General features: G+C 45.1%; 1 long non-coding RNA gene across 3 annotated transcripts in view; it reads right to left on the bottom strand.

The window, feature by feature from the left end:
• Positions 1-21,712, bottom strand: part of LOC132207891 (uncharacterized) — a 62,809-nt gene extending 41,097 nt beyond the window's left edge. The window contains exons 1-4 of one of the 3 annotated variants that reach the window (XR_009443971.1): positions 21,525-21,712; positions 20,289-20,420; positions 12,916-13,127; positions 11,271-11,384 (exon numbers count right to left, since the gene is read on the bottom strand). This is a non-coding gene — a long non-coding RNA (uncharacterized LOC132207891). Of the gene's footprint in view, positions 1-8,790; positions 8,988-11,270; positions 11,385-12,915; positions 13,128-20,288; positions 20,421-21,524 lie in introns of those variants that run through there. The other 2 variants (XR_009443970.1, XR_009443969.1) reach the window with 2 other exon arrangements.
• Between the last annotated feature and the right edge of the window lie 2,226 nt (positions 21,713-23,938).

Raw genomic sequence — 23,938 nt, 5'->3', positions numbered from 1 at the left:
GGAGCGGACCCTGGACCGGAATATTAACCTGGAGGCCTCCGTGGCAAAGGGGGAGGCTTGCTGGCCCCTCACCTTGCAGACGTCCTCCGTGACATTGACCCCCATCGACTGCAGAAGGAGCGGGTTCTGCGTCCTTTTCTGGAGTCGCGACAGCTTTCCCCGCCTTTCTCTCACCTTCCGAACACCCTTGAGCACAAAGAACCTCTTGATGGTCTCCTCCACCTTATCCCACCAGTTGCCCGGACACTCAAAGAGGGGTTTCACGGTTCTCCAACCGGCGTACTCCCTCTTAAGCTCCTCAACGTTCTCTGTCGTCAACAGAGTTGTGTTGATGTTCCACGCCCCATTGCCGGCCTGCTGGTCGTCCAGTATGTGACACTCGGCTAGCAGGAGGCAGTGGTCAGAGAAGAACACCGGCTCGATGCCAGTGGACCTGACCGAGGAACGCTCGTGACACAAAGAGGAAGTCTACCCTTGAGCGGATAGACCCGTCTGTCCGCGACCAGGTGTATCTTCTCTGTGCTCCATCTGCAGGGGTGCCGAAGACGTCGGAGCTTGGCGTCCTTCACAGCAGGAATCTGGACGTGGCGTCTAGTTTACTCTCCCCACCCACTGTCCCCACGCTGGATCTTCCATCTGCATCAATGATGCAGTTGAAGTCTCCACCTAGAATGACTGGCCTAGACTTAGCCAGCAGGGGTGGAAGCTGCTGCAGGACGGCCAACCTCTCACTCTGGACCCGCTGGGGCCCTCCAGCGCGCCTTCCTCCTCGGCTTCCGGACCGTTGTCCACTCCCCTGGGTCACCTGTCGCCGCCTCCATCGACTCCGGGTTGTCGGAGGGGTGGGGCGGAGAAAGTGGAACATGCAGGGGCGCTTTGCTTGCCTCGGTTCCATCCTGTGGGGCTGGTCCCTCCTGCGCAGTAGGACAAAGGTCCTTGCATGGGCCTGGTGCATGCCTCTCCTACGGGGGCGGCGGGGACTTGCCCCGCATTGCCCCTGCTAGCGACCTGGACGTAGGTGGTCCCCCGCCGCGGTCATGGCCTGCAGATGTAGCCTGCTTCCCTACAAAGGTTGCAGCTTTTTTTCCTTTGGGCAATCCTTTGCAAGGTGTCCCTCCTCCTTGCAGTTCCATCAGATGGTGACTTTGCAGTCGGCCGCCACGTGACCTGACCTACCACAGGCATGGCAGACTTTGGGTTGCCCTGCGAAAGTCAGGTAGTCCTTGCTCCCGCCAATCGCGAAGCTGGCTGATGGATGTATGATGTTCCCGTCCATGCTCATCCTCAGCATCACCCTGACCTGCCTCTTACTTGTCCAGATCCCAAAGGGGTCCAGGATGTTGGTTAGGTCCCCTTCCACCTTCACGTACCTTCCAAGGAAGGCCAGGACATCAGCTGCTGGCACATACGGATTGTACATGTGTACAGTCACGATATGGCTCCTCGGCGCAGGCATCACAAACAGTAGGACAGCGGTCAATGCAGAGTGGGGGCCCCTCACCTCCTTTCTCCTTGAAAACCTCCAGGAAGCGCTCGCAGAGCTTGGCATTCCTGAAGGTTACATGGTTAAAAACCTCCTCCAGGGAAATCCTGCAGGCAGTAAATGTCTGCAGCAGCAAACCCACAACTGTCCAAAAGAACCCGCTTCACACAGAAGATGCAGTCCACACCTTCATCCACCTTCTTCACGGAAACATGGATGGTGTTCCGGACCCCCTGACCTGGGGCCCGAGCACTTGCTGCAGCCATCGTTGCAGGTTTGCTGCTCCCCTGAACCAGCGTTAGGCCAAAACCAGCATTAAGATGCACCGATTGTGCACCCTTGCAATCAACCTGACAACTTCCTTCCACCTCCAACACACTCGCTCTAACCTTATCTTAGTCCACAATTATAAGAACAGGTAAAAACACACCCTTGATCTTAGCCAAAAAAAGGCAAGAAGCAATGCCATTGTAATACTGGAATATCTTAGATCCCAGTTACCTTCCATATTTTCCATCAGCCTGAGTGAGTGCAAAGACTTGTAAATCACTGCTGACAGTTTTTACTGTTGTTCCTGTACTCCTGGGTTTCCGAAGCGGGGGAAACCGATAGTCAGTTTACACCAGTACTTTTTCAAGACCTTTTTCGATAAAAATCTCTTCGCAATGAGTGTAGATCATTGGAAATGTACCAATCAGATCAGGTGGGGCATGTCACTAACAAGCCTCATCAACCAGCTCCCTGCCTAGCAGAGGGTCAGTGAGATTGCAGCAACAATCGGTACAGAACCGCACACTCAGAGAATGTCCCAGCACAGAGGAAGGTGCTTCAGCCTGTCACTGTCTGCATCAGCTGTCTGTGTGGGCAACTTCACCAATCCCACCCACCATGCTCTTACCGATGCCCTATTAAATCTCTCATCATTCAACTCTCTCCTGAGTGTCACGAATGATTCTGCTTCCAGCACCCTCTCAGGCAGTGCACAGCCGGCAGGAACCACTCGCTGAAGACATTGGGTCTATCTCCCTCGATTAAATATGACGCTTTGTTGCAAAAAAGGCAAATCACCACCCCCTCCCTCCAAACCGATCCCACCCCATCTGTTTCTTTGGAATGTGCAACTGCCTGCAGTGTCAATGTGCCTGCAGTTGCTGAAAGGGTCTGATTTTGTGCTGTTCTATTTTGCACACTAAACAAACTGAACTGTTAGCAATGCAAAAAATGCCTGCCTCTTCCCAAATCAAATCAAATACTTGAAACAAATTCTAATTCTGATCAAGTAATATCACTGTCAGGAAGTACTGGGTCACAATTATAAATAGATTTTCTTAGACTAATCCATCTTATCTGGAATATATTGAACTCTGGTTCCCAAGCCACTCCAACATCCCTAACATCACTCCCATCCCTTCATGGATGGTGGATATGAAATTCAGTACATTGAATAAGTCACAAATGGTTTGGCTTCGACTCCAAACATTCCAATTACAATCTGCTAATTTAGAATTGCAAATTAAGATCCAAGAGCTGTAGAGATATAAAGGATGGAAACAGACTGAATGCTGCAACTTGTCAATTCGAACCAGATATCCAAAATAATTTTAGTTCCACTTGCCAGTATTTGTCTCATATCCCTCTGTCCCCTTCCTATTCATTTCCCAATCCTGATGCTGTTTAAGAGCTGGGATTGTACCACCTCCTCCATACATGCAGCATTCTCTACATGTAAAACTGTCCCTCAGGTCCCTTTTAAACCTTGCACCTCTCAACTTAAACCCATGCTCTCAGGTTTGGATTCCTTTCCCTAAGGAAAAGATATTGCCAATTCACCCCATCCAAGCCCCTCATGATTTTATTAACCTCTGTAAGGTCACGCGTCAGCCTATGACGTACCAGGGAATCAGTCCCGGCCTATTCAGCCTCCTCTCCCAGTAGCTCGAACCATTCAATCCATGTCCCATACTTGTAAATCTTTTTTTTCTCTGAAACCTTTCAGTTCAACAACTTCCCTGTAGCAGGGATATTATAACTGAGTGCAGTATCTGTACATCTGCATTGGAACGTCCAAACTCCGATAGTCAATACATTGATCAATAAAAGCCAGCATGCCAAATGCCTTCTTTGCCACCCTGTCTAACTGTGGCTCCGCTTTCAAGGAACTATGCATCTGCACCCCAATGTCTCTGTTTGGTGACACTCCCCAAGGCCCTACCATTAACTTATAAGTCCTGCCCTAGTTTGCCTTACGAATTCGCAACACCTCACATTTATCTAAACTAAACTCTATCTGCCACTCCTCGGCCCATTGGCCCATCTGATCAAGGTCGCGTTGTACTCTGCGATAACATTCCTCACTGTCCACAACAACATGAATTTTGGGGCCATCTGCAAACTTACTAACCATCCCTCCTATGCTTCCATCTAAATGATTTATATAAAATTATGGATAAGCAGTGTCCCAGCACTGATTCTTGTGACAAACCACAGGTCACAGGTCTCCAGTCCGATATATAACACTCTACGATCACTCTGTGCCTCCTGCCTTCAAGCCAGTCTTGGAACCAAACCACTAGCTTCCACTGTATTCCATGTGATCTAACCAGTCTACCATGAGGAACCTTTTCACACACCTTTCTGAAGTGCATCCAAACAATGTTTACCCTCTCTGCCTTCATCAATCTTCTTAGTCACCTCTGCAAAATACTCAAGTTAGTGGGACGTGATTTACATCACACCAACACCAGAGTCAGATAACTGAGAACAGCACGTGAAGCAAAATATGTACATGAGATAACAAAGCATGGAGCTGGATGAACACAGCAGGCCAAAAAGCCCACCGCCTCCACAGCCAGCAGCCCCAGAGGAGACAGCCACGCTGAACCCTGCCGAGTTTTCACCGTCACCCCTAGACCTCCCACTGACTGAGGTCAAATGGTCAGTCCTCAGTCAGGGACTCACCTTTATCCCCCTCTACACACACATCAACGAATACCAAACATGTTTGGACATCGAGCAGTTTTTCCGTTGCCTTCACCGCTCCACCTATCTTCTCCACTCTCCCTCTTTGATCCGCCTCTCCCTTTTTATTTCCGAATCCTCTCCCCATTCCCCTTTTCTGATGAAGGGACTAGGCCCGAAACGTCAGGGTTTGTGCTCCTAATCTGCTGCTTGCCCTGCTGTGTTCATCCAGCTCCACACTTTGTTATCTCAGATTCTCTAGCATCTGCAGTTCCCATTATCTCTGATACAAAATGTGTACATTACTGGTTAAAAATACTGAAATAAATTCATTGTCTTCAACTTTAAAACCAAATGCTGGAGTCTGCAGCTCAAAAGGCATCAGAACCATTGGGGTCAGAGGAAACCCACAGTTCATGAAATGCCCATGAATTGGGGTGATGTCACTAAGCAATTGCCCGTGTGTGATAACATCACCCACTTGAACACAGAGCATTCGCGTCTGCACAAACGGGTGGTGTGCACCAAGGATGTGAGGGTCTGTGGAGTGATTGAAAGGAGATTGATCAGAATGATTCAGGAACTGAGGGATATTAGTTGTAAGGTCAGGTTGGAGAAACTGAAGCTTTTCTGCATAAAGCGAAGGAGACTGAGGTGATCTTTGACAAAGGTGTCTAGGTTTATGATAGATTTAGATCAGGTAGGTAAAGAGCAGCTGTTCCTCTTCACTGATCGTAAAATTATTAGAAACAGAGATTTAAGATATTGGGCAATAGTTACTGGGAGATGAAAGGAAGTAACTTAATGTTACTTTTATTTTTCTCAATACTGACATTCAAAGACCAATATTATCCAGTGATGAATGATTAAAGAATCAAGTGGCACGCTTAGATCTTGCTGTATCTAAGCAAGTTTCTGATCTGCAAATCCTTTTCTAACGCTCTGAAGCTCTGGAATTCATTTCCTTCATCTGCCCAAACACTGTACTGCAAAGTAAAAACCTTGCTCCTTATTGAAACATGCAGGTTTTTTGGAGAATTAACGGTTTGGTTGCAGAAAGGTTGGTTCCGTTCTAGGACAGTCTAGGACCAGAATATCTCATGTCAGAGTGGGGTTTCATATTTAAACCAGACATGAGGAAGAAATTTTCTCTCAGACAGTTGTGAATTGGTGGAATTCTTTGCAGCAGAGGTTTGTTGTGGCTGGGCCAATAAGTATATTTAAGGCTGAGATTGACAGATCTTTAAGCAATAAAAGTATCAAGGATTATGGGGAAAGGCAACAAAGTGCAGATCAGACAGGATCTCATTGAATGGCAGAGCAGAGGTGATGGTCTGAATGGTCTCTTTCTGTTTGTAAACTCAATGGTCTTGAAATGAGGCTGCAAAACTCTCCGCAGTAAAATGTGCAAAATGAAAATTGCATGGAACCCCTCAGAAAGCTGAACCAAGGTGAGACATGGAAAGGGCAACACACAAATGATTGTCAATGTGGGTGATTGATCCGGAGTGATCTGTGTACCAGGGTAAACAGGAAAACTGGTCTTCAGCTCTCACGCTGAACTCGGCTCAAAGTTTTGGCAAAGATTTATAGCTCAGTTTGTGGGTGAGTTGTTGACTTGTTCGCCGAGCTGGCTTGTTCTTGTTCAGATGGTTCATCACCATGCTACATGACATCATCAGTAGAGCCTCCGTTGAAACAATGTTTTTCTCCTCCACTTGGAATTTATACTGTTTGCTCTGTTATGGTGAGGAGTGTCATTTCTGGTTTTGATCTGTGTGGGTTTGTAAATGGGGTCCAATTCTTTATGTTTGACGATTGCATGACGGATGGAGAACAATGCCTCGAGGAATTCCTGTGTGTGTCTATGTTTGGCTTCGGCTACTATGGTTATCTTGTCCCAGTTGAACTGATGGCCTTCATTGTCTGCGTGTCTCAATATTGAGGAGAGTTTGTCATTCCGTTTTGCTGCTGGTTGAAGTTTTTGAATTCCGATGTCTAGTTTTATTCTTGTCTGTCCGATGTAATGTTTACAGTTGTAATTGCATGGTATTTTGTAAACTGCATTGGTTCTGCATGTTGTGGGAATGGGATCTTTAATTCTTGTACGTGTTTGTCATTGAGCGGCTGTGGGTGTGTCTGGCCACCATGACTCTCAGTGGTCTGAGGGGTCTTGTTGTCACTTCTAATATATTCTTGATGTATGACAGTGTGGCCAGTGTGTGAGGCCGTACTGTGTCCTTCTATTGTTGTCTGTTTCACATCAGCAACCTCACCAAAATTCCCTCGCACAAGGTACTGCTGCAGAAGACCAGATAATCCCAGTTCCCAGGCCTGGAATCAGAGCCGCAGTGGCCCAGATACGAGGATACAACGGGAAATGGGGAATGGCAATGAGCGCTCTGGGCTACTTTGTGGTTCCTATCACACAATCGGTGAGCGTGCGGTCCTTCTGTGATGGTACAGAGGTGCGTAAAATGCCGAGGCTGTGAACTTGAACCTCACCCAGAGCTGCTTTTATTAACATGGAGCAGGGAATATTAGGTCATCAGGCTGTGGGAAATATCACAGAGCGATGTTGGTATGAACAGAATTTGTAAAAAGACTAGCTTCTTTTGTTGGATCTTGAACTGTTCTGGATGTGAGTTTGCTCGCTGAGCTGGAAGGTTATTTTTCAGACGTTGCGTCATCATTCTAGGTAACATCATCAGTGAGCCTCCGATGAAGCACTGGCGTTATGTCCCGCGTTCTATTTATCCGGTTAGGTTTCCTTGGGTTGGTGATGTCATTTCCTGTTCTTTTTCTCAGGGGATGGTAGATTGATTTGGAGCCAATGTGTTTGTTGATGGAGTTCCGGTTGGAATGCCATGCCTCTAGGAATTCTTGTGCGTGTCTCTGTTTGGCTTGCCCTAGGATGGATGTGTTGTCCCAATCAAAGTGGTGTCCTTCCTTATCTGTATGTAAGGATACGAATGATAGTGGGTCATGTCGTTTTGTGGCTAGTTGATGTTCATGTATCCTGGTGGCTAGCTTTCTGCCAGTTTGTCCAATGTAGTGTTTGTCACCGTTCTTGCAAGGTATTTTGTAGATGACGTTTGTTTTGTTTGTTGTCTGTTTAGGGTCTTTTAAGTTCATTAGCTGCTGTTTTAGTGTGCTGGTGGGTTTGTGGGCTGCCCTGATGCCAAGAGGTCCGAGTAGTCTGGCAGTCATTTCGGAAATGTCTTTGATGTAGGGGAGCGTGGTTATGGTTTCTGAGCCCGTTTTGCCTGTTTGTTTGGGTTTATTGCTGCGGAATCGGCAGACTGTGTTCATAGGGTTCCCATTCTTTTTGAATACGCTGTATAGGTGATTTTCTTCTGCTCTGCGCTGCAGTGTGTGGTGGCTCGTTTGAATAATGTTCTAATGCAGCTTTGTGACATTGTGTGTAAGTTAATCATACATTGGTGTGTGTGAGTCTGTGTGTGTGTGTGTGTGTGTGTGTGCGCACTGCCATTCGAAAGCAAGAAGGAAGTCAAATGTGTTCCAGTTGAGTTACCTGGCAGGGTGTGGTGTAAAGGGAGCATGCTGGGCCCATTACCCAGAAGGTCACTGGATTGAAACCATTCTCTGCTGTCGTCACCAACAAATTGATGTTTGTTAGCAGCTAAGTTAATTTTGCTCACATTGTCTCTGCATCAGCTTCTTGCTCTCAGTAACCACTTCAATCTACATTAAACCACATTTATCCTGACATGGACACACATTGTAAATGTTGCAAACATGCATCAGCTGGTACTTTTTCCTTTCACTCAATCCCTTTCTCAACAAGAACCAACACCGGTGTGATGGTCCAAATGGCCTTCTCCTGTTCTGTCACTCTGGGATGATCTGAACAGTGAACATTATCCTCTACAGTAAGGCAATACAGCGGAGAGATAGCAGTGCAGTGGTGATAATCCCTGGGGACTGAGACACAGCAGCTGCTGGAGTTTAAATTCAATGAATAAAATCTGGAAAGTAAACTTGAATTTCAGGAACAGAGGCCATGGCTTTAATTTCCTGAAATCCCATTCATTCATGTCCCTTTGGAAGGGAAGTCCTTGCCTGGTCTGGCATACAAGTGGCTTGAGGCCCACAACAACATGGTTGATCCCTATCTGCCCTCTGACATCAGTTCAAGGTAAATTAGGGATGAACAGCAAATGCTGTCCTGACCAGCAATACCCACATTCTACGGGAGAATAAGGAAGAACAAAAACACATTCACAACAAGAAAAAAAAAATAGGCCTTCTCTCTGCATTGTCTCGATTTCACCTGATCGCCCAATCTGGACAAAGACAAGGACACGCACAGCACAGAGAAACCAGGGAACTGCATTTACGTATCGACAGGCCAGACAATTGACTGAAGGCTTGTCCACACAGACCACCTGTATGGTTTCTCTTCACTGTGAATGACACTTGTTCCTTAAATGTTCAAAGCTCCTGAGAATGAAGTGAATCTGACAGTTCTTGATCCAAAGTTTGAGTTGAGCAGCCTGTCAGTAAATACTTCCTTTCCAATTCCCTGGAAAAATAAATTTACAACAGTTAAAAGTAGAATGAAAGCTGCTAGATTGTCACCTGGATCATTAGAAACTGCAGATGCTGTAGATCAGGAGTGAAAAATAATTTGCTAGTAAAGCTCAGCAGGTCTGGCAACATCTGTGAATGAAAAAAACAGGTTAATGTTTCAGGTCTGATGATCCTTTCTGAAGTTCAGAGGAAGGGTCACCGAACTCAAAACATTAACTCTGTTCTTTCCTTCACAGATGTTGTCAGTCCTGCTGAGCTATTTCACTTGGATCATTTGATATCTTTGAAAGGACAGAAGATGAAAAATACAGGACAAATCAGGCTGTGGGAACTGGCTGCAGAGCCAATCATTATTTGTGCAGAGCCAGAGTGGGAGGTTTCAGTGAGACCACAACAATGCTGTCGGTGTAACAATACAAACCGTACACCTATCTGACCATAACCTGTGTCACTCTGTAACTGGATACGTGTAAATGACCGAGGCTTGCTGAAAATGCATTCCTGTAAGCAAGTCGGAATTCATGGTCCTCCTTTCGATAATTAATTCCCCTTTTGCACTGGTGGGATTTGTATTTGGAGTACTGTGTTCAGTTCTGGTCACCCGACTTAAAGAAGGTTGTTATGAAACATTTCAGGGAAGATTCAATGGACTAATATCTGGAATGATCTAGAGGAAAATACAGGCTCGGCCTGTATTGTCTGGAGTTTAGAAAAGAAAGAGGAGACTAAATTGAAACATGAAAGATCCTGAGGGGACCTGACCAGATGCATGGTGAAAACATGGTCCCTCTTGTGGAAGGATCTAGAACTGAGGGTCATTGTTGAAAGGTAAGGGTGAGTCCATTTGAAATAGTGAGGAACATTTATTTTCTCTGAGGGCTGAGAATCTTTGTGACTCCCTTCGTAAAAAGGTAGTGGATGCAGCATCTATTTTTTTTTAAAGGCAGAGACAGATTCTTGTTGACCAAGACAATGAAAGATATTCTGAGATATATAGGCACATAGAGCAGAGGTTGAAATTAGATCAGCAGTGATTTTATTGAGTCGCAGAGCAGGCTCGAGGGGCCGAGTGACCCACACTTGTTCCTCATTCCTACGTTTGAATAAACCGCAGGACAAAGAAGCTCAAGTCTTGTCTGATTACTGTGGGTGAGGAGGGTGTTTGTGCTCCCACTTCACTCACCCAGTGGATTAGTTCCTCTCTACACCCCGACCAGCTTCAATTTACATTTGAAAAGTTTTAATCACATCAGCTGTCATCCTTCCAACTTACAGGGAATACATCATTCCTGGTGAGATGATGCATTTTAATAGGAGTAGAGAACACACAAATTAGGAATCAGTTATCCATTCTGCCTCTCGAGCTTCAAAAAGGTCAAAGTTGATCTATTTAGTCTTCAATTCAACCTTCCCACTTGGCCTCGATAGTTTTTTTTTAAACAAAATCCTGTGGGCATTGCTGGCTGTGTTTAATTGTCATTAAGAAGGTGGCAGTGTTCTGTGTCCATGAACCACTGTAGCCCATGAATGGTAGGTGGACGCATAATGCTCTGAGGGAGAGAATTCAGGATTTTGACCCAGCAATACATTTCCAAGTCAGGATGGTGAGTGGTGTAGAGGGAATTCACGTCCAACGCAGAGTCTACAGCACGGAAAAAGGCTCCACTGGCTCTGGCTGATCTTGACACTACCTTCCAAGTGCACTGTTATTCCATCTTTTATAGCTGACCCGAAAATATTTTTTCAACTATCAATTTTATGCACATTCCCTGTTTTCTTTCTCACTCCCTTCTTACATATTAGGGTTACATTAGCGATCCTCCAATCCATAAAAACTGAGTCTAGAGAATTTGGAGGAAAACCATTTGTGAATCTGCTATTTCTACAGCCACTTCCTAAGGTACTTTGAGATGAAGGTTATCAGTGTCTGGGGATTTATCTGCCTGTTATCCCATTAGTTGTCCCAATATCATTTTCCTACTAATACTGATTCCACCTTCCTATTAGACCCTGTGATCCCCCTTAATTTTGGGACGTTATTTGTATCCTCCTTATTGAAAACGTCAGACATATCTAATTGGTCTGCAATCACTTTGCACCCCATTATAAATTCCTTGTTTCTGCTTGTAAGGAGAGCCTATATTCTTCTTGACCAGTCTTTCACTGCCAATCTTCAACTAAGAGTTTAATGATGATCATGAAACCGTTGTTGATCGTCAGGAAAAACCCATCTGGCTCACTAATATCCTTCAGGGAAAGGAACTGTTATCCTTACCTGGTTTGGTCTGTGAGTGCCTCCAGCCGTACAGCAATGCAGCTGACACTTGATAGCCCTCTGTGCAATCACAGATGGGCAATAAATTCTGGCCAAGCCAGCAAAGTCCATGTCCTGTAAATGAATATAAAACAACATTTTATTGGGTGTATGGTCCCTGCAAGCATGCACTCATGTTCTGTTTTGTCACTCTGATTGAATCCCTTTGTTTCCCTTTGCAGAAATCTAAACTGCTCCCAATCCTGTTGTCAGTTGTTTTATTGGCCTAATTGTGTATGCTGCTTCCTTAAATTTAATACCTGTTCATTTCCATTTCTGTGCTGTGGTTTGATCATGTTTCCCATTTTGTTATTATGCCAGGCTGCGATGAATAACTTCCACAGCTTGTCATTGTCCTCTTTCAATGTTTGTCATTACCCATTTCCCATCATCCATTTAAACACTGATTCACCATTTATCACAACTAGCTCGTGTCTCATACCATTTTAACTTCTTTCATTTAATTACAGGACCTGAGTCTCAGAAACTACAATATCACTCTCCAGCTTTGTGAAGAATTCTATCCTATTGTGGTCACTCATCCTTAAGGGCCCATACTCAACTGCATTGTCAATTATTCCATCCTCATTGTACAAAACCCATCTGCTTCTTCAACATGTTGATTCATAAAATTGTACCATATAGACACTAAAGATTCCTCCTGCACTGTACTGTTACAAAGTGCAGGACCCCCACAGCTACCTAGAATACACCTCCCCCCCACCCACGCTCCTGCAAAAAATTCCATCCCCTATTCCCAATTCCTCCGCCTCCGTTGCATCTGCTCCCACGATAAGACATTCCACTCCCGCACATCCCATGATCACTCTCCAGCTTTGTGAAGAATTCTATCCTATTGTGGTCACTCATCCAACCTTAAGGGCCCATACTCAACTGGATTGTCAATTATTCCATCCTCATTGTACAAAACCCATCTGCTTCTTCAACATGTTGATTCATAAAATTGTACCGTATAGACACTAAGGATTCCTCCTGCACTGTACTGGTACAGTGTGATTTGGGCAATTTATAAGTAGGTTGCAGTCACCTGTAATTAAAGCCATAACTTTATGCCTTGTATCTCTCAATTCCACCCTAATGCCTTCCCCAATATTACTGCAGCTTGGGGTCCATATGCAGCACTAAGGTCATTTTCTGTCCATTGGTGTTTCTCAGCTCAACCCAAACAGACTCTACTTCACTACACCCTATATCCTGGCTCACATGAGTTTCCTGTTTTAATCAGCAGCTCCTGACAAATCCTTTACCATCTTTCCTGCCCAGTCCATCTTCCTCAGACAACCCACTGATTGCAGGTTTCAATCTTGTAAACCTCCTCTGAGACACTTTGAATAAAAGAACGGAAGGCCAAAACCTGATACGGTATTTGAGATTTGGTCTGACCCCTTCCTTGTACAAATGAAGCAGAACATCTTTTAATTGATTATTACTTGTTGTCATAACAAGGGAGATGGCCTCGTGGCTTTCTGGATTTCAGAGAGATCTTGATCAATTGGAGCAATGGGCTGATAAATGGCAGATTGAATTTTATCTGCATAAATGTTTGTTTTACCACAACACAATACTTCACAAAGGCAGGACTTACACAATTAATGGTTGGGCTCTCGGTAGTGTTGCAGAACAGAAAAAAACCTCGGGTTTCAGGTACATCATTCTTTGAAATTTGCATCACAGGTAGACAGGGTGGTTAAGAAGGCGTTTAGCACACTTGTCTTCATTGCTCAGGTCTGAGTACAGGACTTGGGAAGTTATGTTGGCTAGTCCTCTTCGGTCGGACTGTGTGCTGCTCTGGTCGTCCTGTTATGGGAAGATTATTATTAAACTGGAGTGGGTTTGGTCAAAATTACCAGGATATTGCTGGGAATGGAGGGTTTGAGTTATAAAAATACGCTGGATTGGCTGGGACTTCTTTCACTGGAAGCTAAGGGGTTGAGAGATGGCCTTATATAGGTTAATAAAATAATGAGAGACACAGATAAGGAATAGCAAAGGTATTTTCCCTCAGGTGGGGGGTTTCAAAACCAGGGGCATTTTTTTAAGATGAGGGGAGAAAGATTTAAAAAGGACATGACGGACAACTTTTTGTTTTACACAGAGTGCTCAGTGTGGTGGATGTGGGTACAGTTACAATGTTCAAAAAACATTCAGATAAGTACATGAATTTGAAAGGTTGAGTGCGAATATGGGCCAAACGCAGGAAGATGGAACTAGTTTAGTTTGGGAACATGGTCGGCATGAACTAGTTGTATCGATGGGCCTGTTTCCATGCTGTATGACCCTCTGATAACATTCTATATCTGCACACTAACTCTGAAACTCAATTTCTTAATTTAAATTCTTCTGCACTTCAGAATTCCATTTAATGAATATTTTGCTCCATTCATTTTGGTAGGAAGAATTTTTCCACTTCATCCAACTCCTGCAAGATATTTTTCCTGCAATAATGTTCCAGATTTCAGAGGAAAGATCGAAAGGGGGGCAAAACAGGTGAGGGAGTAGCTTTTATTAATAAGGAAAACATTGCTGCTATCACCAGAAGAGATATTTTAGAAACACCATCCAATGAAAACATATGTTGAAATTAGAAATAAAAAGGAACGATCATCTCATGGGATTGTACCATAGGCTTCCTAATAGTCAGAGGGAAATTGAGGAACAAATGTGCCGAGAGATCTCAGATAGGTGTAAGAATAATAAGATTATAATAGTTAGTGATCTACAGTTTCCAAACATTTAAATGGGTTGACAGAGTGTTAAAGATTTGGATGGTGAGTAATTTGTGAAATGTGTTCAATAAAGTTTTCTTTACCAATAAATCAATGTTCCTATGAAAATAAAAAGCTTTTCTTGGTTAATAAGGCACAGCAAGTGACTGAAGTGGCAGAACAGAGAAACTTTGAATCTTGTGATAGTAATTCTATCAGTTTTAAAACAGTTGTTGAAAAGGATGTGTCTTCCAGAAAAAAATTACAAGTTTTCAATTGGAGGAAGGCAAATTTTAATGATATAAGACAAGAACTTTCAAAAGTTCCGAGGAAGGATCAACTGACCCGAAATGTTAACTCTGATTTTTCCTCACAGATGCTGGCAGACTTGGTAAGCTGATCCAGCAACTTCTGTTCTTGTAACTTTCAAAAGGTATCAGGAGTAGACTGCAGGTATAAGGATGTCTGATAAGTGGGAGGCTTTCAAAAGTGTGATAATTCAGAGTCATTATGTCCCTTTTCGAGTGAAAGGTACAGCTGGTAGGATTAGAGAACAATGGGTGAAAAAGATACTCAGGTTTCAGTCAAGAAAATAATAATAATAAATTATTAGATGCAAACAACTTGGCTCAAATGAATATCTTGAACAGTGTAAATAGTGTTAGGGGAATTCTTAAACAGGACGTCAGGACGGCAAAAAAGCAACTTGAAACTGCCATGGTAAATAAGCTTCAGAATAATTCAGAGTTTTTGCAAGTGCATTTAGAGGAAGAGAGCACCGAGAGAGCAAGCAGGGCTCCATAAAGTTGAAAAAGGTCAACTTTGTGTTGAACCACAGGAGGAGAGAGGGATCGTAAAGGAATATATTGCATCAGTTTTTACTGTTGAGAAAGAAATGGAGGCTAGACAAGTCAGGAGTAGAAATATTTTGGTTTGAAAACAGTTCACCGAGATGGGGGAGATTTTAATGAATTTCTTCTCAGTGTTTATTAAGTAGAGAATCATGGATGCTAAGGAAAAAAAGGGAAGTAAGTGGGGATGTTCTGGACCATCGCGGAGGTGTTTACAGCCTTAAAGCACTTTAAGGTTGATAAATCCACTGGACCTGATGAAGTCCAGCTTCGGACACTGCGGGAGGCTGCGGAAGAAATTGCAGAGATTTTTGCTTCATCTTTTGCCATTGCTGAAATTCCAGAAGACTGGAAGGTGCCTAGTGTTGTCTCATTGTTTAAGAAAGGTAGCAAAAACCAGCCAGGGGACTACAGTCCATTGAACTAGTGGTAGACACGGCATTGAAGAAGATATTCAGAGAGTGGGTGCACAAATGCTTGGATATTCAAGGTCTGATTTGGGATAGTCATCATGGCTTTGTGCACAAGAATCATGTCTGACAAATCTATTCATGCTTTTCGAAGAGGTAAGCAAGAGGATTGATGAGAGTAAGGCAGAGAATGCTGTCTATGTGGACTTTAGTCAGGCCTTTAACAAGGACCTGTACAGCAGGCTAGTCATGAAGGTTCGGTTGTGCGGGATCCAGGGAGAGCTAGCTCATGTTTTCGATGGTAGGAATAAGAGCCTGATGGCTGAAGGTTGGTTCTTGGACGGGAGTCCTGTGGCTCATGGTGTAACACAGGGGTCAGTACTGGGACCTTTGTTATTTTTCACTTTCATAAACGATCTGGATGTGAATGTACACAGCATGATTAGTAAGTTTGCGGATGATACAACATTAAGAGGTATCACTGATTGCAGTGAAAGTTATCAAAAATTACAGCGGGAAGTGGGCTGAGGATTGCCAAATGAAATTCAATACAGCTAAGTGTGAGGTGTTGGCCTTTGGAAAGTTCAACCGAGGTCAGAGCCATACAGTGAATCGTAAGTTCTGAGGAGTATTGTGGGACAGAGACACTGAGGAGTACAAGTACATAGTTGGTTGAAAGCAGCATCACAGGTAGACAGGGTGGTGAGCAAAGCATTTAGCAGGCCGGCCTTCTTCGGTCAAGGCAGTGCTTATAAGAGTTGGGACATTAAAGATGTACAAGTCATTGGAGAGGCCACATTTGCAGTGCGGTGCACAGTTTTGGTCATACTGTTACAGGAAAGGCATAGCTAAACTGGAAAATGTGCAAAGAGGAGTTACAAGGATGTTGCTAGGAATAGTAGGCCTGGGTTCTGAGGAGAGGTTGGCCAGGATTGGATTTTATTCCTTGGAATGTAGGAGAATGAGAGCTGACCTTACTGAGGTGGATAAAATCATGAGGGGCTTAGATAGGAAGAATGCATGTAGTCTTTTTCCCAGGGATGGGGAATGGGAAACTGGAGTGTACAGATTTAAGGTGAGAGGGGGCAGATTTAAGGAGGATGCGAGGAGCAACTTCTTCACATAGAGAGTGGTGCATATTTGGAACGGGCTGCCAGAGAAAGTGGTTGAGACAGGCTCAAAAAGAACAATTTAAAAAAAACATTTGGGCAGGTACATAGATGGAAAGTGTTTGTAGGGGGACGTGGACCAAATGCAGGCAATTAGAACTTGTTGAGTGGGCAACAGAGTCAGCATGGACCAGTTTGGGCCGAAGGGCCTGTTTCCGTGCTGTGTTACACTCTGACTTTAAACCTTTAGGTCCTGCTCTAGTGCATCAAACCATGTTGTGGGAAGTTAAAGAGAAAACATGGGGCCCCCTTGCAGAAATATTTGTATCATCTATAATTACGAGTGAGGTGCCAGATCACTGGAGAGTGGCTAAAATTGTGCCTTCGTTTAAGGGACATAAGGAGAAGCCTGGGAACTATCGAGCTGAGAGTCTGACTTCGGTTTTGGGTATGTAGTTGAAGGTAATTGTGAAATGTAGGATTTATGTATTTGGAGAGATAGGAATGATTAGTTGATTGATTTTCTTGGAGAAGTAACAAAGAAGATAATTGAGGGCGGAGTGGTGGAAGTAGTTTATATTGAGAAGACTAAATCCTTTGACAATGTTCCACAAGGAGGACTAATTAGTAAAGTTAGATCATATGGGACTCGGGGGGAGCTTGTCAACTGGATACAAATATGGCTTAGTGACAGGACACAGACACTGGTGGTGGAGGGTTGTTTATCAGACCGGAGGCCTGTTCCCAGAGGTGTTGCACAGGGTTCAGTGCTCGCTCTAATTTTGTTTGACTTTATATAAAAAAGCGATTTAGATGAGAATAGTGGAGACATGGTCAGTAAGTTTGCAGATGACACCAGAATAAGCAGGATAGTGGACAGCGAAGTAGGCTGTCCAAGATTACAAAGAGATCTTGATTTATAGGGTCAACAGGCTGAAGAATGGCAGGTGGTGTTTAATTTGGATAAAGGCGAGTTATTTCATTTTGGTAAAACAAACAAGATCAGGACGTAGACAATTAAACGTAGGGTCTTGGGGTTAGTGTTGTCGAACAGAGAGACCTCAGGGTTCAGGCCCTTAATTCTGTGAGGTTGGCATCACATGTAGAAAGGGTGGTTAAGTCGGTGTTTAGCCTGCTTGCCTTCACTGCTCAGATCTTTTGTGTATAGGAGTTGGGATGTGATGTTGAAGTTGTGCAGAACATCAGTGAGGCCTCTTCTGGAATAATGTGTCTACTTCGGATCTCCTGTCATACGAAGAATATCATCATGCTTGGAAGGGTTCAGAAAAAAATTATCAGGATGTTGCCAGGAATGGAGGCTTTGAGTCCTAAGGAGAGGCTTGATCGCTTGGGATCTTTTTCCACTGCAGTCTAAGAATTGGAGGCGTGGACTTATATGTTTATAAAATCATGAAGAGTACAGATAAGGTGAATGGAAGTTCCCTTTTCATTCACGTGAGGTATTTCAAGACTAGGGGGCTGGAGAAAACCAGCTGAAACGTTCACTCTCTATGTATGAAGTTGGACAGTCCCTTTTGCCAAACTATTTGACGAAGGGCCAAACAGATGGAGACTATGTGATGCTTCTCGTGGTTGGATTAACTTTCTACTCTGGGTGGCTTCATGCCACACTTACAGTCCATAGTTTACCAGTACTGGAGGGTATGAGTTATGAGGAGAGACTAGGATTTCACTTGAAAATAGGAGGTTGAGGGATGACTTTAGAGAGGTTTATAAAATCATGAGGGGTATAATGTGTACAGCAAGGGTCTTCTCCCTTGTAGAGGGGAGTCCAAACTGGAGGGTATATTTTTAAAGGGAGCGGAGAAAGATTTAAAGGTAGACAAGTGGGAGCTCTTTCAAACAGAAGGTTGTTTCTATGTGGAATGAACCGCCAACGGAAGTGGCAGATGTAGGTACACTTCCAATATTTAAAAGACATTTATACAGGTACATGAATATGAAAGGTTGAGAGGGATATGGACCAAACACAAGCAAGTGGGACTCGTTCAGTTTGGGAAACTGGTCGGCATGGACAAGTTGGAACGAAGGAGGCTGCAGAACTCAAATAATTTTTGACATTTTGGAAACAGTTCATGTTGCAGGAGAGGAAGAGTTAAATGTCTTGGAAATATGAAGATGGATAAATCTTCAGCACCTGATCTAATGTATCCCAAGACATTATGGGAAGGGAAGAAATTGCAAAAATGTTGGTATCATCTATAAATATGGGTGAGGCGCCAGATGGCCAGAAATGGCTAATATTATGCCTTTGTTTTAGAAGGGATGTCGGGAGAAGCCTGAGAATTATAGACCTTAATGTAACACTGGAAGACAGTAACAGAATTAGAGTCAGTATGGATTTATGAAAGGGAAGTCATGCTGGACAAAACTGCTGGAAAGTTTCATTTGGAGTTGAAAATCCAGTGGATGATGCTCATGTGCGCTTTGAGAAGGCGTTCAAAAGGTCCCACAGAAGAGATTAGCAAATAAAGTTAAAGCATATGAGATCTGATTGCTTCTGTGTGCCAGCCAGTGACCAGTGTGATAGTGTAGGGGTCAGTGATGGACGCCAGGTACTCACATCGTCTATTAGCTATTTAAATGAGAAAACTTGAATATCGTATCTGCAAGCTTGTAGGATTAGGACAGTGATCTGTGAGGAAGATGCAAGCATGCTTCAGTGTGACTTGGAGTTGAGTGAGTGGGGCAAAAATGCAAGGCAGATGAAATATAATGTGGATAAGTTCAAGACTATCCAGTTGGATTACAAAACTAGGAAAACACAAGTCACTGACAGTAAGCATGCAGGTGCAACGGGGGGCAAAGAGGGCTAATGGTATTTTGACCCTCAGAGTGACAGCATTTGAGTACAGGAGCAGGGATGTCTTGCTGAAATTGTACAGGATCTTAGTGAGACCACACCTGGGATGGTATGTGCAAATTTGGAATTCTTATCTGGAGAAGGATGTTCTGTCTATGGACGCTATTCACAAAGTTGATGAGACTGATTCCTGGAATGGCAAGACTTACGTATAAGTCCAGCACTGATTGGTTAGGATGAAATTCACGGGAGTTTAGATTAGATTAGATTCCCTACAGTGTGGAAACAGTCCTTCGGCCCAACAAGTCCACACCACCCCTTGAAGTATCGCACACAGACCCATCCCCCTCCAACCCACGTACCCCCGAACACTACGGGCAATTTAGCATGGCCAATCCACCTAGCCTACACATCTTTTGACTGTGGGAGGAAACCGGAGCACCCAGAGGAAACCCACGCAGACACAGGGAGCATGTGTAAACTCCACAGACAGTTGCCCGAGGCTGGAATCGAACCTGGGTCCCTGGTGCGGTGAGGCTGCCGTGCTAACCACGGAGCCACCGTGCCGCCCTAGTTTAGAAGGATGAGGAAAGATTTCACAGAAGCCAATAACATTCTAACAAGCCTAAATTCAGGACGGATGTTGTCAATGACCAGGGAGTCAGATCTTAGGGGCATGGGCTAAGCTGTTAACGGCTGAAATGAGGAAACCTTTTTTAAAAAAAACAGAGACTGGTGACCCTGTGAAATTTGCTGCCACAGAAAGCAGTTAAGGCCAAACACTGATGCTGATGATGATGACGACGACGACGATATTATAGTTGTGAGGGCTTAAGGGATCAAAGGGTATGACTATCACGTGGGAAGAGGCTGAGTAGAATGATCAGCCATGATCAAAGTGACTATCGGAGAAGGATCAAAAGCTACAATGGCCTGCAACTGTTCCTATTTTCTATGTTTCTAATATGGTGAAGGTGGAATAAGAACAAAATGATTACAACTGACACAAATATCAGCACAACCTTATCACCACTGGATGAAAATCCTATAACTCCTTACCAAATTGCAACATGGGAGCTACGTCACCACATGGATCGCAGCAGTTCAAGAAGGTGCAGCGTGATTTTGGAAGCTTCTGGAGTGGCTGCTCTGTCTCTCATTTTCAATCCAGTTTTCAAGTTGTTGAATGCCCTGAGAAAAGCAACATAGTATGTCAGAAATATCTTTGGACGTTTGCTGATACTGGGGGACCTGTGGGGTGGGACAGTGGCTGGGGGTACAGGAGGGGGTAAAGTTGGGGAAGAGGGACAATGAGAGAAACAACTGGCTGGATTTTGTGTTGGGGTGATGGGCGAAGAATAACCCCAATATGCAAACCACACAGCCACACCCTGTGCAGCTCTCTCCCTCCACTCTGGTCTTTCTCTGAGCCTCTGCCACACCAGCAGTCAGCTCAGCAAAGATGTGCATGAAGACGGACACTTTTCCATCAGTCTCAGGCACGAGGACAAGCATATTGCAAACAGTCCAGTGTACACAGCAATGATTTAAATCATTAGCTTTTGATACCAGCCCCATTCACACCAAAGACAGTCACAAGATAAATTAAAAAAAAACAAAACTGACCACATTACATAAGCAGTTTCCATGATGCACTGTTTCACATGGACAGAGGATTGTCAAATCTTTACCCTGTCACATCAGCAGATAAATACCTTTTCTCAGAAAGCCCCTGTTGTAAAGTCCTTCTGTTTGACCATGTTCCCTCCCAGACTTGCTGGCACCTGTTCTCAGATGCTGACCTTATTAATGGCCAAGAGTCTACACAGTTTTTGAATAAGAAACATCCAGCAATTAACTTTCAGGCCTGGCCTCAGAAACCAATAATTGATTTTGTATTTTTTAAGCACAACTGCTGCTCACAGCCCAGACGTCACCGTTCAACTCACAGGTTCAAGCCAAAATGACTTTTAAAAACTCAGCGAGGGTGCTAACACAGGTCACAGTGGAAAGACCTCTAACCAATGAGTGCACATTGGAGTTCTGCTTTACTGAGAACACCTCTCATTGCTGTAATCACATTCTGAAGTGGCTTGACAGGGTAAAACCTGACAGGGCTTTCCCTCTCACAGGACAGTCTGGGCCTGTTTCAGGGAGGAAGCCTGAGGCTCTCTGCAATCTACACGCAGCACCAGAAGACCCCTGTTTGAGACTTGAGACCTAAACTGAGCTGTCATGCAGCCCTCTTACTCGAATACAGCACCGAAGCTGCCCTCCCCTTCAACCTGTACTCACCGCTTGTGGCTCTCATGGAGGACCATTTCATTCCGGATATCCCTCCCAATACGCATGCTCCATAGCTGACCAAAACATCTAACGACCAATAACAAGCAAGAGGCGGAACAGGAAGAAGGCCCCGGATGTGCTTGTTCTCCAACCAATCAGAGGACGAGGCCACAATTCTGGGGGCGGGTCCCCGGATCCGAAACGTTAAACTCTGCCTGATCCTTCACAGATGCTGCAGACAGGCTGAGCTTTTCCACCAAAACAAAGTGAGGGGCTGGATGGACGCAGCAGGACAAGCAGCATCTCAGGGGCACAAAAGCTGGTGTTTCGGGCAGTTTTAATGCAGTTCCCATGATCTCTGAGCTTTTCCAACAGAGATGGTAGGAACTGCAGATGTTGGAGGATCTGAGATAACAAGGTGTGGGGCTGGATGGACACAGCAGGCCAAGCAGCATCAGAGGAGCAGGAAGGCCAACGTTTGGGGCCTAGACCCTTCATCAGATGTTGGGGAGGGGAAGGGGGCTTAAATAAATAGGGCGAGATGGGGAGGTGGATAGACGTTGGAGAGAGGAGAAGATAGATGGAGGGGAGACAGACAAGTTAAAGGGGCGGGGATGGAGCCAGGAAAGGTGAGTGTAGGTAGGGAGTTAGGGAGGTGATAGGTCAGTCCATAGAGGACAGACAGGTCAAGGGGCGGGATGAGGTTAGGAGGTAGGAAATGGGGTGGGTGGAAGGGATAGGTTGGGGCAAGAACAGGTTTAGTGAGGTGGGGACAATCTGGGCTGGTTTTGGGATGCGGTAGGGTAGGAAGATCTTGAAGCTTGTGAAGTCCTCATTGATACCATTGGGCTGCAGGTTTCCCAATATGAGTTGCTGTTCCTGCATCCTTCAGGTGGAATCGTTGTGGCACTGCAGGAGGCCCAGGATGGACATGTCGTCGAAGGAATGGGAGGGGGGTTTGAAATGTTTTGCGACTGGGAGGTGCAGTTGTTGAGTGTGAAGCCAGCATAGGTGTTCTGCACAGTGGTCCCCAAACCGCCACTTGGTTTCCGCGATGTAGAGGGTGACACAACGGGAACAGCGGATGCAGTATACCGCAATAACAGATGTGGGGTCTGGGATGGGGGGGACAGGGGAGGTATAGGTGCACGTGTAGCTCTTCCTGCGGTTGCAGGGAAAAGTGCCGAGTGTGGTGGGGCTGGAGGGGAGTGTGGAGCAGGCAAGGGAGTCATGGAGAGAGTGGTCCCTCCAGAAAGCAGATAAGGGTGGGGAGGGAAAAATGTCTTTCATGGTGGGGTTGGATTGCAGATGGCTGAAGTGTCGAAGGATGATGCGTTGGATTGGAGGTTGGTGGGGTGGTACGTGAGGAGGAGGGGGATTCTGTTTTGGTTGTTATTGCGGGGAGGGGGTGTGAGGGATGAGTTGTGGGAAATGCAGGAGACATGGTTGAGGGCGTTCTCGATCACTGAGAGAGGTGGTTGTGGTCCTTGAAAAATGAAGACATCTGAGATGCACAGTGGTGGAATGCCTCGTCCTGGGAGCAGATGTGGCGGAATTGGGAATAGAGGATGGCATTTTTGCAGGAAGGTAGGTGGGAGGAGGTGTATTCTAGGTAGCTGTTGGAGTTGGTGAGCTTGAAATGGATATCGATTTCTAGGTGGTTGCTGAAGATGGAGATAGAGAGGCCAAGGAAGGAGAGAGAGGTATTAGAAATTGTCCACGTGAACTTAAAGTTGGGGTGGAAGGTGTTGGTGAAGTGGATGAACTGTTTGAGCTCTTCCTGGAAGCATGAGGCGGCGTTGATACAGTCGTCAATGTAACAGAGGAAGAAAAGGGATTTAGGGCCAGTGTAGGTACGGAAGCGGGATTGTTCCACGTAACCTACAAAGAGGGCGGCATAGCTTGGGCCCAAGCGGTTACCCATGGTCATCCCCTTCATCTGTAGGAAGTTGGAGGAATTGAAAGAGAAGTTGTCGAGTGTGAGGTCGAGTTTGGCTAAGCAGATGAGAGTGTTAGTGGAGGGGGTCTGGTCAGGCCTGTGGGACAGGAAGAAGCAGAGGTCCTTTAGGCCATCTGTATGGGGAATGCAGGTGCACAGGGACTGGGTGTCCATGGTAAGAATGAGGTTTTGGGGACCAGGGAATTGTAAGTTCTGGAAGAGGTGGAGAGTGTGGGTGGTGTCACGGATGCAGGTAGGGAGTTCCTGGACAAAGGAGGAGAAAATGAAGTCCAGATAGGTGGAGATGAGTTCGGTGTGGCAGGAGCTGGCGGAGAGAATGGGTCAACCAGGGCAGGCAGGTTTGTGGATTTTGGGATGGAGATGGAAGTGGGCAGTTTGGGGTTGGGGAATGATGAGGTTGGAGGCTGTGGGTGGGAGGTCATCTGAGTTGATGAGGTTGTGGATGGTTTGGGAGACGATGGTT

The sequence above is a fragment of the Stegostoma tigrinum genome, unplaced genomic scaffold (genome assembly GCF_030684315.1).
Source record: "Stegostoma tigrinum isolate sSteTig4 unplaced genomic scaffold, sSteTig4.hap1 scaffold_195, whole genome shotgun sequence".
In the NCBI taxonomy this organism is placed as follows: Eukaryota; Metazoa; Chordata; class Chondrichthyes; order Orectolobiformes; family Stegostomatidae; genus Stegostoma; species Stegostoma tigrinum.
The sequence above is the reverse complement of the archived record's forward strand: the minus strand, read 5'-3'. Positions and strand labels throughout refer to the sequence as shown.